At 39.1% G+C, this 17590-nt stretch overlaps 1 protein-coding gene across 1 annotated transcript in view; it reads left to right on the forward strand.

Annotated features, from left to right (window-relative positions):
- vstm4a (V-set and transmembrane domain containing 4a) overlaps positions 1 to 17590 on the forward strand; it is a 94908-nt gene that overhangs the window by 16286 nt on the left and 61032 nt on the right. The window lies entirely within an intron of this gene.

Below are 17590 nucleotides of genomic sequence, written 5' to 3' on the forward strand. Positions count from 1 at the left end.
AACAGAGTCTGTGAAGTAGATGATCCATTGCCATGTCCTTTATAGTTCTTGAGGCTGAGAGTAACTTACTTATTTAAAGCTAAACTCAATTAAACCGGTTTGATAATGGATGAGAGAATTGAATGTATGTCGTAATTCATTTTATATGTAGGTCACATGATAAAATTGGTGTCATTCATTTATGATGAAGAAGAGTAACATATGGTTATGCCTAAATTACTACATTTTAATTTTAAATGGTGTTTTTTTTAAAAAATTATAATTGTCCACACCAGCGTTTTCACATTGTTTATGAAAGTATCTCAGTCCACACTAAAACAACTGAAACCTCTAATGATGTAGACATTTGCTTTCACAGGGCATGTATGCATTGATGGAAAAATCGTGAATAGATTGTAATGCTGCTGGCCATGAGATTCATCGCAAAACTGTAGCGACTGGTAAATGATTTGCCTTTTACACGTATTTGCTGTATTCAAACTGAGCAAAACGCAATTAAGATGCATACGGCATCATAGAAAACAACTGTTCTATCCACGCTATGTTAGAATATAGTTTTCTTCCCTTATAGGGTGGCTAACCAGGTAATGAGATGTTGTAAGGAGCAGGGCCGCGCAATAAGCACAAAGTGCAATTAGAGTCAGCGTTTTTGAAAACCGTGTTTTCACCAGTCCATACAATAATTCAGAGACTGCATTTTTAAAAGTATATGCCTCTGCAGAGTGTTTAAAAAAAATAAAACATTTTCCTGGTGTGGCCGGATGTGGGAATGACAGTTCAGGATGCAGCAAGGAAAATTTGGAGAGCCAACTAGGTTGTCCTTTTTATTGTCCTGAAACAGCAAATTCAAACAAAGATAAACAAAAATAACATTTACTGGTGTTTCAGAGAAAGACAAAAGGTGCGGTGACTCTAGTGGACCGTCGTCTGGCGGGTTGTTCTGGCCAGTAGTGATACATCGTTCCAGGATACCTGGGATTTTATAGTGGCTAGACAGGAAGGGGCAGGGCTAAATGCCATCGGCATTATGGGAAAAGAAGGAGATGACAACGTTAGCAGCAGTGCTCCCTCTTGTTGTGGTGGGTTATTACATACCTTGACTGAGCCGGCGAGGAGGTCCTACCACACACATCTGTCAAACTGGTGTGAAAACACAGAGGTAGTGTAGACAAAAGGCTAAAACAGAGAGTAATATCTGTATTTTAAATGGAAACATAATAATGTGGATGGGGCCTTAGCTGTGTACAGCCAAACTGTTACACACTCACTACTGCTTTTATACTAAAATAGGAACAGAAGTAGGAAGACTGTCTGGTTTCATGTGTTTTTCCATTTAAGCAAATATACTAAGAATAAAGTTACCTATTTATTAGTTATTTTAAATGGAACTGCTAGATATGTGTGTATTTATGGAGTATAATGAGGAAATGTAGCTTGATTTTGGTTTTATTTTGTATTTCTTTCCATGTTTTTCAGTGGGCCTTATGTACATTTTTACTTCTTTTGGGATGTCTGTCTATTTTCTTCTTTTATCATGGCTCAAGTTCCTTGAAAGCTGTTTGTTATTGTTTCACATAAGCTATCCTCTCTGTCTCCAGCCCTTGTAGTTTTGATTTAATTTCAATTTTTTATTTGCCTACCAGTTGACCTAAGATACATTGTGACTCATTGCATAATTTTGTATGTGACTCAGGAGAATGGGGTCCTGCCCTTTTGTTTTTTACATGCCCCTGCTGCTGTTTATTGAGACGATACACGTAATCTTTCTCTTTCTTTCGTTCTATTTGTTAGTGTTGGACGCTTCATTCAGGATGGGTTTGGGATGAGGCCTGGGGTGGGGGGTGAGCATCATTCATAGTTTCTTTTTATTTAGTTTTTTTCTGTTCTCCTTTTTTGACTGATTCTACAATATAATAGTTCCAACTTTGTACATTATCATTTACTGTCTTGTCAAAATTAATCAAAGAAAAAGGATCGATTTCCTTAGGCTCCCCAACTACGTTACATGGTTGTACTTTGGGGTGTACTGCACTTTTAACTCCATTTTACAAAAAAAAAAACTGAATACTTTATTTAAAAAAAACACAGATAGAAAATTTCCAATGGTTCTGAATTATTTTTGACATTTTTTAGAACATTAGAACATCAGAAAAAAATTTGATGAGAAGAGGCTATTCAGCCCAACAAAGCCTGCCAGTCCTATCCACTTAATTCTTTCAAAATAACATCACGTTGAATTGTGAAAGTTCCTAAAGTTCTACTTTCTACCACACTACTTACTTTTCTATGTGACTGTGCTTCCCTGTGTAAAGAAAAACTTTCTAACATTTGGGCACAATCTGTCCTAACAAGTTTCCATCTTCTTGAAGAACAACAACACTAATTCCTTTCTTTTGTTAAAAAATAGCTTAATCGTGTACCTCTGCTTGAATTGAAAAGGTTCAACTCCTTCAGTCTTTCTTCGTAGCTCAAACCCTGCAGTCTTAATGTCAGCCTAGTTGCTCTTTTCTGGACTTCCTCTATCTCTACTGTGTCTTTTTAATTTTTTGATATGGAGACCCAAATTGTACACAGTATTCTAAAGAGGGCATCACCTGTGTGCTATAAAGTTTAAGCATAACCTCCTTAGACTAATGTACACATCATGGTGCTATATAACCTAAAATTCTGTTAGCCTTCTTAATGGCTCCTGAACACTATCTGGAAGTTGATTTTTTCAGGTCCACTGTGACTCCTAAATCCTTCTCATAAGTACTTTCCATTTTCAGACCTCTAATTGTGTATTCAAACCTAACATTTCTGTTTCCTATGTGTAATGCTTTAAATTTCCTAACATTAAATTTCATCTACCCAAGCCTGTACGCTGTTCAAGTCCCTCTGTAATGATAGAGCGGATTCTCGATTATCTGCCAATCCTCCTGGCTTGGTATCATCTGCAAACTTAACCAGCTTATTATTTATATTCCTAGCCAATGTAGCTATAACATTTTTACTTCCCACCACAAATCTGCCTACGCCTGGATTATATCTAGATTCCTCTGTAGCGATTCCACCTAGTTTGGTATCATCTGCAAACTTAATCAGTATGTATTTATATTCTTATACTGATCATTTATATATACTAAAACAGCAGAGACCCCAGCACTCATCCCTACTGAATACCACTTCTCCAAATTCTGTAAAAACATTAAAGTGTTTGCATTTAAAATGCTCAAAGGCGTTTATGGATATTGGCATATTTCCTTTGGGATAAGGTCAACTCCTCTCTTTAAGAATACTATTGAACAGGTATGAAGCAGTTGTGAACGCTGACCCGGACACACACAGACGGACAACATAGTTCCACCCAACACACGTTTATTTTCACAATATTTACAATTAGTGCACTCCAATCCCCAGTGCCTCCAGCACCGATTCCCCCAATGTCCAGGCCACATAGTCCTGTGCCTCTCTTTCTCCTGGCCGCCTCCAGTCCTCACTCCAGCTCCATCCTCTTCCACCCGACCTCCGCTAATGACTGGAGGGAGGCGGCCCCTTTTATAGGAACCCGGATGGGCTCCAGCTGCTTCCCGGCAATCTCCCGCGGACACACCCCCATGTGGCGGAAGTGCCAGCTGCGCACCCGGAAGCCGTCTGGGTGTCCCCTGTCGTCTTCCCCCCGGCACTTCCTGGTGTGGCGGAAGTGCCGAGCTCCCGGGATAATCAGGCACTGGGGCGCCGCCTGGCGGTGGCCACGGGTCCCTACAGGGCTGGGCTTTCAAGCCCTCTACCCGAGGCCTCCAGCATAACCAGGACGGACGCCCCCTCGCGGTCTGGAGGAGGCACAAGCCCTCCTCTGGTCCTCCTGGGCGTCCCAGCCGGGCTCCAGCCCCGGCCGGGGACCACACAGTCTAAAAGGAATCCAATTCTAACTGGTGAACCAGGTAATGGTAGGCTGTCAGGTTCTCACTGTGGGCCATCCTTGTCTTTTTTTATTTATTATTTTTTACTTGTTAGGGTATATTATTTTATTCTCATCATTATATTTTTGGTGTTAGTTTGTTTTGTAATATTAAATGATTTGTCATTAATTGTCTTCATTTTTGTTAATAGTTTTGGTGTTATCTTCCTTTTTTCTTTTTTTTTACTTTCTCATCTTTTAGTTGGGTCCAAGGAGATGAGATCTTATAATTTGACAGGTGTTGCTGTCAACAAGGGTATATTTTGACCCCACTTAAGTCATTCACAGGCACCAGTCCAGTTTCTGGAGCACTCGATTCCAGAGGTGTCCAGTCTTTTTGTATTTCTACCTAAAGATACAGCTTGAGTGGCGTTTAACTGTTGAGAATCCAGATTTGTTTAGGTCTTTGTTTAAGGATCTTCTTGATTTAGGAGTCATTTTCCTTTCTTTTTTTCTACTTGGCATTTTCTTCTGTTTAATTATTGTTTGTTTGAAACTTCGCTTTAAATATTAGTCTCTCTTTTTTCAACTACATTAACTATTATTAATTTAGCCCTTCAGCTTTAATTTTTTATCTTTAGTGAAATACTTAATAATTCTTTTTTTGTTTGTTTTAATGGATTTGTTAAGCCAGGGGTTCTCAAACTCGGTCCTGGGGGCCCACTATGGCTGCAGGTTTTTGTTCTAACCAGATTCCTAATCAGGGACAACACCTGATAGCACTGATCTCATTTAAATTAGCTGGTTTTATTTATCTTTTATTCTACATTCAGAAAAGCACAGCAGCATGATTTTTACATTTATAAGAAACACTTCTAATAAATATTTCTGTTTTTGCTATGGATTTAAATGCTTAACTCTCTTTTTATTATATTTCACCCTTTCTCTGTGCAGTTTGCTCCCTTCATTGAATCTTAATAATGCCAATTAAAAACAAGCAGAGCAGAAACCCAAGCAAACAACACTCAATCGTGAATGACTGCATCTACTTTAGTGTCAGCCCCCCAAAGATAATAATAATAGATTGATTAAACAATTTGAACACCTAGAAAAGTAGAATGACAATCAAGATGAAAAAACTGTTAAAAAGAAAAAAATACATACTGCTTAGTACATTTTACTACTTCTTTAAAAAAAATTTTACCAAACTTAGTTTCCTAATTTGTATATTTTCCCAAAACAGGGCATCTGGGAAACAACAGTTCACTTAATTAACACAGGAGTCCAATTAAAAACAGAGGCTGGCTGGAACAAAAACCTGCAGCCACAGTGGACCCCCAGGACCGAGTTTGAGAACCCCTGTGTTAAGCTATTAGTGTTGCTTTAAATAAATTATTTACTCTTTATAACTCATGATTTTTACATTACAACTTGAGAACAAATGGCACAAACAGGGAAATCAAAAAATTTGACTGGCGTCATGAAAAAAATAGAACACTATGGGCTTCTTGTAATGAAAGGTGTTATGTCACTTAACTTTAAGATTTTATTACATATTTAAGGCACGTCATCAATGTACTTAGATTGCAGAAATCTTCTTCAAATGTTTATTATTAATGTCACAGCACTGGAAAATGTAACTCAAGTGAGGCCATTCCTGGGATTAATAAATTCCATCCATTCATTTTATAGCTCACTTGTCAGTTTCAGTGCCATGGAGAGCCAGTCTATCACACTCTCTGCTATAAACATTTCAAAGTTCCCAAATGAAGCAACTGAAAAGCTGGAAAAATAACTTGTGAGAGGCAGAGACACTGTAGGGCTAAACTGGAAGAATTGTAAGGGGAGGGCAGACATCTTAAACACATAAAGACAAAATTACTGACTATTAAGAAGACAGGTGAAGGATGGGTCAGAAGTGAAATAAAGCCAAAAGCAAAACTCAAAAGCACTCGAAGACATTAACTAGTAGACCTTTTTCCTTTATCACGCAAATTTCAGACAACAATAAAACACACAACTTGGCCTTAAATAAAGTAGCTACCCAAGTGATGTAAATATACCACACGGCATCATAGGCATACACACATGTAGAACACGCGTCTAGCAATGTGTGCAGTCGTGGCAACCAAAAAATCCAAAATAACACAACAATGATGCTATCACTGCATGCAATGCAAGAATGAGAAAAATAATTCATTGAAGATAAAAATAAAACAAAATGCATTTTTGAATAAATTATAACAAGTGGTCATTTTAATCAAATTAAACGTGTTTAGGATAAGAGGATGAGGAAAAAATGGAATACCCTGAGAAGAGCCCATACACACACAAAGAATATGCAACTACCAGAAAGGCAGCGGCCCGGGCCAGGCTTTAAGATGAGGGGTCTGCAGCTTTGAGTCACCAGTGCCAATAAATTCTATGCCACCCTGCCACCCACACTATGTGAAAAACTTCACAACATAATCAATGACTAAATGCAGTTCAGACTTAATGTCTAAGTTTAACTTTTGAGTTTTCATACAAGTCCAAGGAGGTTATGCTTAAGCTTTTTAACGCACTGGTGAGGCCTCATCTGGAGTACTGTGTGCAGTTTTGGTCTCCAGGCTATAATAAAGACATAGAATCGTTAAAGTCCAGAGAAGAGCAACTAGGCTGATTCCAGGACTGCAGGGGATGAGTTATGAGGAAATATTGAAGGAATTGAACCATTTAAGTAAACGGACATTAAGAACAGACATGATTGAAGTGTTTAAAAGGGGACTGGGCAGTCTAATGGTCTGGAATCCCTACAGATTTTATTTTTTTTCTCCAGCCGTCTGGAGTTTTTTTTTGTTTTTTCTGTCCCCCCTGGCCATTGAACCTTACTCTTATTCTGTGTTAATTAATGTTGACTTATTTTGTTTTCTTATTGTGTCTTTTATTTTTCTATTCTTTATTATGTAAAGCACTTTGAGCTACTGTTTGTATGAAAATGTGCTATATAAATAAATGTTGTTGTTGTTGATGAAGGGAATTAGCATAATGGATGGAGTCTGTTACTTTAAAATGAGTTCAACAAGAACATGGGGACACTGTTAGAAACTTGTTAAGGGCAAATTTTGCACAAACATTCTTCTTTACACAGAGAACCACAGACACGTGGAATAAGTTACCAAGTAGTGTGGTAGACAGTGGGACATTGAGAACCTTCAAAACTCATCATGATTTTATTTTGGAAGAATTAAGTAGATAAGACTGGTGAGCTTTGTTGGGCTGAATGGTCTGTTCACATGAAAATGTTTATAATGTTATATGTTCTAATATATTACAGAGGTAGCAAGCATCATGAACACAAATGTTTGACTATAAGACAAGGATTTCATTGTATGTGAAACAGCATATGTTACCATGAATTTATTTCAACAATTGTATTCATTTTGTTTCAAGATTTTACAGAAATCAAGTTTATTGCAGAAAGTGACTTGCAAATGGCTATATAATATCTCATGGAAATGGCTATATAATGTCTTAAATGTAGAGAAAAGCCAAGCAAAATGACACCTTTTATTGGCTAAGCCAATAAAAGGTGTCATTTTGCTTGGCTTTTCTTTACATTCATAATGGCTAACACGGTACAACACCCTAGTACTAATGTCTTAAAGAGAATTTTAGTTACTATCTTTGGTCATGAAATAATCCCACTAGTACTCAGAGTGAAGAAAATAACACCCAAATCCATAGCAGGGGACTATGTGCTTGCCATTATAAGCCAGGAGGTCTTCTACTGATGTATTTTGGTCTGTCTGTCTTATGCCGTCAGCCTTATACATGCTGTTGTGCTGCTTTCTAGTGTCCTGTGGGATTTTTCACAACTGTGTTTAGGTTGTCGAGATCTGCTTCCTACTCAGTTGACTTCAGACGATTATATCTGGTAAGTGAATCATTCATATTGGGGGGTGGGTTATCATCTGTCAGCAACCATCTTGACTTTTTTTTTCCTTTGACACAGTGGTGGACTGTCAGCCTATTTTTACATGCCACAAAAATCATCACCCATATTCAGTTATATTTATACATCCTCTGAGCTCAATATAGGGTCATGAGGAACTGGGTACTACCTTTACCGGATGCATTGTAGAAAGGCAGAGTCAAACTATGCACAGCTCACTGGGCCACACTCACTTACACAGGACTGATTTATGAGCAGAATCCTAAATTAATCAAAAACTTCATGTCTTTGGGATGTGGGAGGAAACTGAAGTATCCAGAGAAAATCAGCATGAACATTGAGGAAATGTGAAAAACTTCACTAAGCCATTGACCCAGCTAGGATTTGAACCCTGGACTCGGCGGAGCAGTTAAGCAATGACCCTAATGAATCCATCACCAAGCCAGTTTTAAAAGTTATATTAATAAATGTTGGCCATACCAAGTGTCACTGTACAGGTGCTTCCGTTGTCTGCTCGGCCCCTTTTCTGGTGAGGTAATTTGTTTCAGTGGAGACGGCAATTTCCTGCTGTGTGTGGCGAGAAGTAAATCAGTGGGACAAAACAGACAATTCACTGGCTCACTTTACAGTTATGACAGCTAGTCAGTGAACAGACGGAAACCAAACTGTTAAGGTATTTGTCAGCCCTTTACTTAATCATGAAAACACACCGTGCATATTTAATAGTCCTCATTTTAGTTTGTCTCTTGTTTGGGATATCATGGATCATGTTGCAACTGAACTTTACATTACAGTTTAGGGTTCTGATGAGCATATGTTACCAATGCAGCTCTTACTTTACATTCTGTACTGCATGTGTGTGTGCGAGAGAGAGAGACAGAGAGGGGTTTCTACTGTGCTGCCAGGAAAAACAATTGCTAAACCTGAAAACCTGTATAACTTCAGTAGCAGAAGGAACCTTTGTGCAGATTCATAATATTGGCTTTGGCTGAGAAATCTGTTTTCCATGGTCTCTACACAGTGTTAGACATTCTCGCAAATATGTAAGTCATATCAGAATGGCCAGATTATTCTTTTAAGTGCCATTACATCTACAGCAAAAATTGCTTTAGCCAGTGCAGGATTACAGAGACTAGAACCTGTCCTGGCCTGAGAACAGGAGCAAACCCACGGGGTACACTCCCTGGACCAGGGCTGCTAATCAATGTAGGATACATGTCTTATAGGATGTGGGAGGAAAATCACATAAAAAACCCCATGGCATTACTGAAAGAACATGCAGACTCGACACATACAACGACAGGACTGGAATTTGAACCTGGCTGCCCATAGCTTTGAGGCTGCAGTGCTATCTATTGTGCCACCAAACAGAACCATAAACATGGAGGAAACGGAATCTGTTTCATCTTACATACAATGCTACCTTAAAATATGTGACAATTAATATTATTATGAAAAATCAACACATTTTGTTAAAAAAGACACATTTTTACTTGACACAAAATATTCGCTCTTCTGTTTATCTGTTATCCGAGTTTATTGGTGCTTGATTTCCGAATGTTGCAAATAGTGTTGAATGGTGTGCCATTCTTTTTATAGTATTAACTGTAAATTAAGAACCTGTTCCACTGTAGCATCACATGCGGCTAGAAAGATAGACAGATGTGGACAAATTTGTTGATTCCCTCACAGCTCATTGAAAAAATGCTGCGTACCTCCTGAAAAGTGATTAAATGAAAAGAAGTTCCATCCATCCATCCATTATCCAACCCGCTATATCCTAACTACAGGGTCACGGCCAACAAAGGGCACAAGGTAGGAAACAAACCCTGGGCAGGGTGCCAGCCCAACGCAGGGCACATCCACACACCATGCACACACTAGGGACAATTTAGAATCACCAATCCACCTAACCTGCATGTCTTTGGACTGTGGAAGGAAACCAGAGTACCCGGAGGAAACCCACGCAAACACGGGGAGAACATGCAAACTCCACGCAGGGAGGACCCGGGAAGCGAACCTGGGTCTGAAAAGAAGTTGTGCCATGTATACCTGTCATGCCTTTGTAATGTCATCAGCTAAAGCAAAGCTAATGTGAAAAGAGATCAGGTATTGCTTATTCTATAATGGCCTGTACACATCTGTTGGTACCCTAGAAAAGATCCTAAATAATTGGATATGAGTGATTGTTTAAGGGCAGCATGGTGGCACAGTGGTAGTGCTGCTGCCTCGCAGTAAGGAGACCTGGGTTTGCTTCCCGGGACCTCCCCGTGTCTGCATGGGTTTCCTCTGAGTGCTCCTGTTTCCTCCCACAGTCCAACGACATGTAGGTTAGATGCATTGCCGATACTAAAATTGTCCAAAGTGTGTGCTTGGCGTGTGCCCTGCCTGGGATTTGCTCCAGCAGACCCCTTTGACCCTGTAGTTAGGATATAGTGGGTTTGAAAATGACTGACTGACTGATTTTTTTAAACAAGCTTTTTTTTAAATAGTATCACACATGTCTCCAGTCATTCAGCCTATTTAAATGGGAAAAAAATTAATCATTCTGCTGTTTAGTATCATTGTGTGTCTCACATTGAACATGGACCAGGGAAAGGAAAGGAGAAAGTTGTCTGAGGAGATCAGAAAGAAAACTATAGACAAGCATGTTAAAGGCAAAGAGTATATAAAGGCCATTTCCAAGTAGCTTGATGTCCCTGGGACAACAATTGCAAATATTATTAAGGAGTTTAAAGTCCATTTGACTGTAGCCAACATCCCTGGATGTGGCAGCAAGAGGAAAATCAACCCCAGAATGGACAGAAGGATAGTGAGAATGGTAGACAAAAAGCCATGAACAACTTCCAATGAGATACAAGCTGAACCTCTAGGTTAAATTCCACCCATGTTTGATCGGACCACCTGTTGCTTTTTGAGTGACAGTGGGCACAATGGAAGTAGATGCTGGAGGACTCCACTGTTTAAAGACAAACATAAAATACTTAGAGTGGAATTTGCTAAAATGCATATTGACAAGCCACGGCGCTTCTGGGAGAATGTCCTTTGAGGAAATGAGACAGAACGGGGTCTTTTTGGCAAGGCATATCAGCTTTATGTCCACAGATGAAAAAAAAAATAAAGATTTCAAAGAATAAAAACACCATACCTACTGTGAAACATGGAAGGGGCTCAGTTATGTTTTGGAGCTGCTTTGCTGGGTCTGACACAGGGTGCCTTGAGTCTGTGCAGGGAAAATTTAAATCTCAAGACTCTCAAGACATTCTGGAGTGAAATGTACTGTCCAGTGTCAGAAAGCTCTGTCCCAGTCACAGATCATGGTCCTCCAACAGGATAAGGACCCAAAACACACCGCTAAAAGCACCCAAGAACAGCTAAGACTATTCCAAAGTGGCCTTCTATGAGCCCTAATTTGAATCCTATGGAACATCTATGGAAAGAACTCAAACATACAGTCTGGAGAAACCCCCAAACCTGACACGGCTGGAACAGTTTGCTCAGGAAGAGTGGGCCGTGGGCTGAACTACCTGTTGACGGGTGCAGAAGTCTCACTGAGACCTACAGGATTTGCTTGTTTGCAGTGATGGCCTCTTAGGGTTGTACAACAAAATATTAGATTAAGGGTCCCTTTATTTTTGTCAATGCCATGTTCATTTGTGTTATTATTCCAATGAAATATTATGTTGAATCAAAACTCTAAAGCAAAGTTGGATTTTTGTTAAATATGAAATTTTAAAAAAGATGGGTGTCAGTTACTTTTGTCAGCTTCAAGAGTCAATTGTGGGTTCTTTTTGTGAAGGGGTTCCAAAAAGTTTGTCCATGTCTGTATAGAAAGATGGTAAAAGCAAAGAGCAAACTATTACAGCAAAATAAAGTGAATTTAGAAAGTATTCAGGCCCCTTTCACTTTATGCAAACTTTATTGTGTTGTAGATTTATTTTGATAAAACTTGCTATTTTTGCCCATCGATCTACATTCAATAACCTACAATGTCAAGGTAAAAACATTTTCAGAAGGCTTTGCAAACTTATTAAAAAATCAAAAACTCAAACCTCTCATTCATATAAGAATTTAGACCCTCTATTCTCTGCTTTATAGAAGCCCCATTGGCAGCAGTTACAGCTATGAGTAGTTAGATTAGATCTACATTAGATTGGAGGGGAAGCATACATAAATTTCTGTCTTCAGGTCTCCCCACAGATGTTTTCTGGGGTTTAAATCATGGCTTATGGTGAATTACTGGAAGATGGCCAGAGACTTGTCTTGAAGCCACTTGTTTTGGCTCTATGCTAGGGTCACTGTTGTGATGAAAGGTGAACCGTCACCGCAGTCTGAGGTCAAGTGCACTTCTTCAAGGAACTCTCTGTATTTGGCTCTATTCATCCTGCCCTCAATTCTGACCAGTCTCCCTGTCTGTGCTGCTGCAGAGCACCACCATAGCATGACTGTCTCATTACTATGCTTTACTATAGGGATGGAGCCAGGTAGGCGATAATCAGTGCCTGGTCTTTGCCAAATATAGTGCTTGGAGTTCTGCCTAAATGTTTGTCTCATCAGACCGGAGAATGTTTTACCTCATGCTCTCGGAATCTTTTAAATGCTGTTTGACATACTCAAAGCTGGAGTTAGCCGCTCTACCATAAATGTCTGATTGATGGCGTGCTGCTGACACAGACATCCTTCTGACACGATCTTCCATCACAGCAGAAGTCTTCTGAACGTCTTTTACAGTGACAGTTTGGTTCTTGGTTGTCTCCCTGACCAAGGCAGGCCCAGCTTGTCCAGTTACTCATTTTGGCCAGACAGCCAACTGTAGGTCGAATCCTGGTCGTTCTAAACTTATTTCATTTACTGAGGCCACTGTGCTCTTGGAAACACCCGAAGCTTTAGATATGGTTTTACACCCTTGCCCTGATCCATGCCTAATGACAACATGATCGTCTAGGTCGACAGAGAGCTCATTGGATTTCATGGCATGGTTTTTGTCCTGAAATGAAGTGTGAGTTGTGAAACCGTATATACATAGGTGTTTGCCTGTCTAGACAATGTCCAATCAATTCAGTTTTCCACAGTTGGACTCCAATCAAGTTCTTGACACATCTCAAGGAAAATTAAAGCAATCAGGATGCACCTAACCACAGTTTGTAGTGCCACAGCAAAAGGTCTGAAGACTGATATATAAGTGAGATATTTCTGCCTTTAATTTTAATAAAAGTTGCAAACCTTTCTGAAAACATGTCTTCATTACATGATTATGAGGTACTGTGTACAACACAATAAAGTGTGCAGAAAGTGAAGGAGTCTGAGAACTTTCTAGATCCACTGTATATTACAATGTATATTGGTCTTTTGCATGTCTTTATGTTATATCTGGATAGAAGTAAGATGGGCATGACAGGAGATTCAATTATATAGTCTGATGGCAGTGGGCTTAAAAGAGCTGCAGTAGTGCCATGGTGGAATCAGTTAGTGGCATGATGTGCTATAGGTCAACTCATCATGGAAAAGATGGGCAGAATTATTGCCTTTAACTTTGCTGTCATTCTCCTTTCTACCACTGTCTGCAGTGAGTCCAGAGTCAATCTGGTGATACCATTGGTGATCCTGATCAGCGAATGACACCCTGCTTTATAATCCATCCATGAGTTATATGCTGTATTTTGTTGGTGGCTTTCCAGTTTTACTAACAATGCATAGTAACGCTTAAGGGTTGATAAACTGGTTATACCATCTATGATCTTCTTGTGAATTTCTTCAGTCTCTCTTGCCTCTGGCAGTTTACATGATTTACTGCATATTTTCAACAGTCTTACATGCTTAAAACAGCTTGTTTGACTTGATTAGCTGGCAATAATTCATTCAGGAAGTTAGAAAGCCAGTTTACAATGCAAATGAAAAAGTGATTACAGCTTATTATCCTTCAGTTCACTTTCAGAGTGACTTAATCCAATCCTGGGTTACAAAGCATAAAAGAGTATCGCAGGTGCAAGACAGTAACCAGCCCTGTATGGGATACCTGCCAATCTCAAAATGCACTTAAATGTGAAATAGTTGAATAGTCACTAACTAATCTGAGATGTGGAAAGGAATAAAGAGTTTTCCTGTTTCCTGATGGAGACAATCCCATGCAGACACAGTCTGAGGTAGGATCTGAAGCCAGTCTTCTAGGAATGTGAGGAAGAAATGTGATTGTGCTGACTTCCATTTAATCATACGTTACCAACATTTGTTTATAAAACACACTACCCAATGCACAACCCTTTGATTTTGTAGTTCTGAGGTTTCTGTTACACTTTGCCTGACAATTTGCCAGCTGTTTGCTTCTTTTGTACTTTTAACCATATCACTGACTAGAAATTCACCCAGAGTGTCACTGTTCCTCTCCAGGCCAATGAGCTTAAGGTAAACTAAGAGAGGCAATTATTTAGGAAAAGATCAAGTAGCACAGAACAAGAACAGGTGTATAAGCAAATAGTCAACATGGGTTTGGATGGGGAAGGTCGTGTTTCCCTAATATATCAGAATTCTATGAGGAAGCAACAAAGGCATACAATGAAAAGGGCTTATGATTTTATTTATCTGGATTTTGAGAAGGGTTTTGATAAGGTACCACATGAGAGGATAGTGATTAAACTAAAGGAAGTGAGAATTCAAGGTGGTATGTGTAGGTGGGTATAGAATTGGCTCAACACAGGAAAGAATGTTTATCAGAATTAGGTGATTTTAAAAGTGGTGGCCATCAGGAATTAGTGTTGGGGCCACTGCCTTTTTTACTCTATGTGGACAAGAATGTAATCAAAAAGATGGTTAAGTTTGCAGATGATACAAAACTAGGTATAAGGGCAGATAATGTAGAGTCAGCTAGATTGCTACAGAGAGACTTAGACAGCATACAGGCTTGGACAGATTTGTGGGAGATGAAACTTAACGTAAGTAAATGTAAGCTATTACATTTAGTAAATATAAACGTTAGATTTGAATAAACAATGGGAGGTGTGAAACTTCAATGTGCACCTTGCGAGAAGGACCTAGGAGTCATAGTGGACCCAAAAGTTGATTTAGAAGTTGTAGTAGACTCATCACTATCAAATTCCAAAAAGTGTTCTGAAACTACTAAGGTGGCTAGCAGAATGTTGAATTATAAAATTTTTGATATGTAGAGTACAAGTCAAAGAAGATAATGCTGAAGCTTTATAATGCACTGGTGAGGCCTCATCTGGAGTACTGTATACAATTTTGTTCACCTTATTACAAAAAAAGACAGTACTACCAGGAAAAGTCTACAGAATAGCATGCAGGTTGATTCCCGTAGGGAGAGCTATAAACCACAAGGAGAGATTGAGGGAGTTACAAATTTTCAGTTTAAGTAAATGGAGATTAAGAGGTGACATGATTGAAGTGTTTAAAATTACAAAAGGAATGAGTACAGTGGATTGAGAATGTTACTTTTTAATGAGTTCAAGAAGAAAATAAGGGCATAGTTGGAAACTTGTTAAGGGCAAATATCATACAAATTTTAGAAAGTTTTCTTTAAAAAAAGAGCCATAGACACATGGAGTAAATTACTAAGTAGTGTGGTACAGGGTAGGACTTTAGGGACCTTCAGGTCTTGACGTGATGTTATTTTAGACAATGTAGGTGAATAGGATGAACAAGCCTGTTGGGGTGAATGGCTTGCTAGTGTCACAGTGTTTCTAATGTTTTCAAGGCCTTATATCTCCCTGAGATGGTTGCAGTGAGAATCTCTCAAGGGCCTTCAGATTAGAAAGTTTGTCATATACTGCTGAGCCATAAATTTAGAACTTTCACAGGCCAACTGCCAGAAGAAGCTTTGTGTCTTGGACACAATGACATCTTGAAAAAGTGCAAATTCTTATAGGCTGGCAAACAGGGAGGAAAACTAGAACAAAAATCTGTCCTCTGCACATGTCCAAACCAACACAATCTCGCCTCTCTGACTGTCTCCCAACCATCCAACTTGAGCTGACCCTCTAATGTACTTATTTCTAATCCTATCCATCCTCGTCACACCCAATGCAAATCTTGGCATCTTTAACTCTGCCACCTTCGGCTCTGTCTCAAGATTTTTTTTCAGTGCCACCATCTCCAACCCATATAACATAGCTGGTCTCACTACCGTCCTGTAGACCTTCCCTTTCACTCTTGCTAATATCCGTCTGTCACTAATTACTCCTGACACTCTTCTCCACCCATTCCACTCTGCCTGCACTCTCTTTTTCACCTCTCTTCCACAACCCCAATTACTCTGTACTGTTTATCTCAAGTATTTTAACTCATCCACCTTCGCCAACTCTACTCCTTGCATCCTCATCATTCCACTGACCTCCCTCTCATTTACACACATGTTGGGTTGGGGATCTCAAACAGTTGTGAACTCATAATGCAACAGCATCTGGTCAAGTATCTCGCTGTTTTCCTCTGTGCCACAATATCTGTTAAAAATGATTGGCATGGTGAATTTCACTAACTTCTGTTCTGAGTTTTCTCATATTATGAAGTAGCTGAGGTGGTAGTTGCCATTGCCAAGTCAATATACCTGTACTTTACTCCTCATTTGATACCCACTTGACATTGCTTCTATGTAGAGTTTACATAAACAAATGGGTTTCCTTCAGGGTTTGTGCTCTGTTTTCAGAACCTTTAAGATATGATAACAAGCTGGTTGGCAAGAATAAATTCACCTGTGAGTCTGCCATCTGATGGAGAAGATGCTGTCCACTGTTGTTGGGATAAAGTTCAGCATTCTGTGGCAATCAGGCCTAGACAAGAAATTTGTGGATTAAATAGCAGAGCGTGCAATGTAAGAAATGTTCAAAACCAGATATACCAATCATCTGTGTTCCTTTGCATTGGGTGCCTAGTTATGGTACACTAGTATGAAGATTTTCTTTTTCTTTAGTTTGTGTGAATCATTTTATTATCAAAATATTATAAGTGAGAATGGGTGTGTGCCTGAGAGTGTGTCTTGTGATAGATTGGGACCCATTCCAGGGCTGACTCCTTCCTTTCTGTTAAAGCTGGATAGGTATGGCTTCATTCTAGACACCTGAAATAGATGGGGAGGCAGATCAATAGATAGATGGTAGATATTCTTATCTGTCTCAATAGATAGATGGTAGATATTCTTATCTATCTATCTATCTATCTATCTATCTATCTATCTATCTATCTATCTATCTATCTATCTATCTATCTATCTAAGTAATTACAGGGCCATCAAGATCAGAACAGCTACTGTTAGATAAGTCACAACCGCTGCCTATTCCAATCAAGAACAGAAGTGACTTTGGCTAATATTTCTGATACCCTCTGGGCATCTCCCATATGAGGTATGCCAGACACGTTCCACTGAGATATTACCTGGGACAATTTCAGGGTGCTCTGGGGAGATTATATTAATTTAATGACTAGGAATTCCCAACAAGGAACTGAAGGATGCTAATATGCATCAGGTGGCCTGGTCTATCCAGCCCACCATGTTCTCACCATGACACTCAGTAGGAAGAGCAGGCTGAAAATGATAAGGATGATTCTTATTTAAATTTATTTATAAATATAAAAAAGATTAGCATATTTGATGTTATTCTGTTATCCTAGCAAAGTGAAATTTGTATTTTTATATACAATGTTAAAGGTACTAAAAACTAAAATGAAAGAAGTAGAGCTATTTCACTTCTAAAGATTAAACTGGCAAGTCGAATAGCTTTCAAAGGGAAAGTGTACCCGTGTTCAGATGATTTATTGAGTAAACAGAT

This window comes from Polypterus senegalus, chromosome 1, assembly GCF_016835505.1.
Source record: "Polypterus senegalus isolate Bchr_013 chromosome 1, ASM1683550v1, whole genome shotgun sequence".
Classification (NCBI taxonomy): Eukaryota; Metazoa; Chordata; class Cladistia; order Polypteriformes; family Polypteridae; genus Polypterus; species Polypterus senegalus.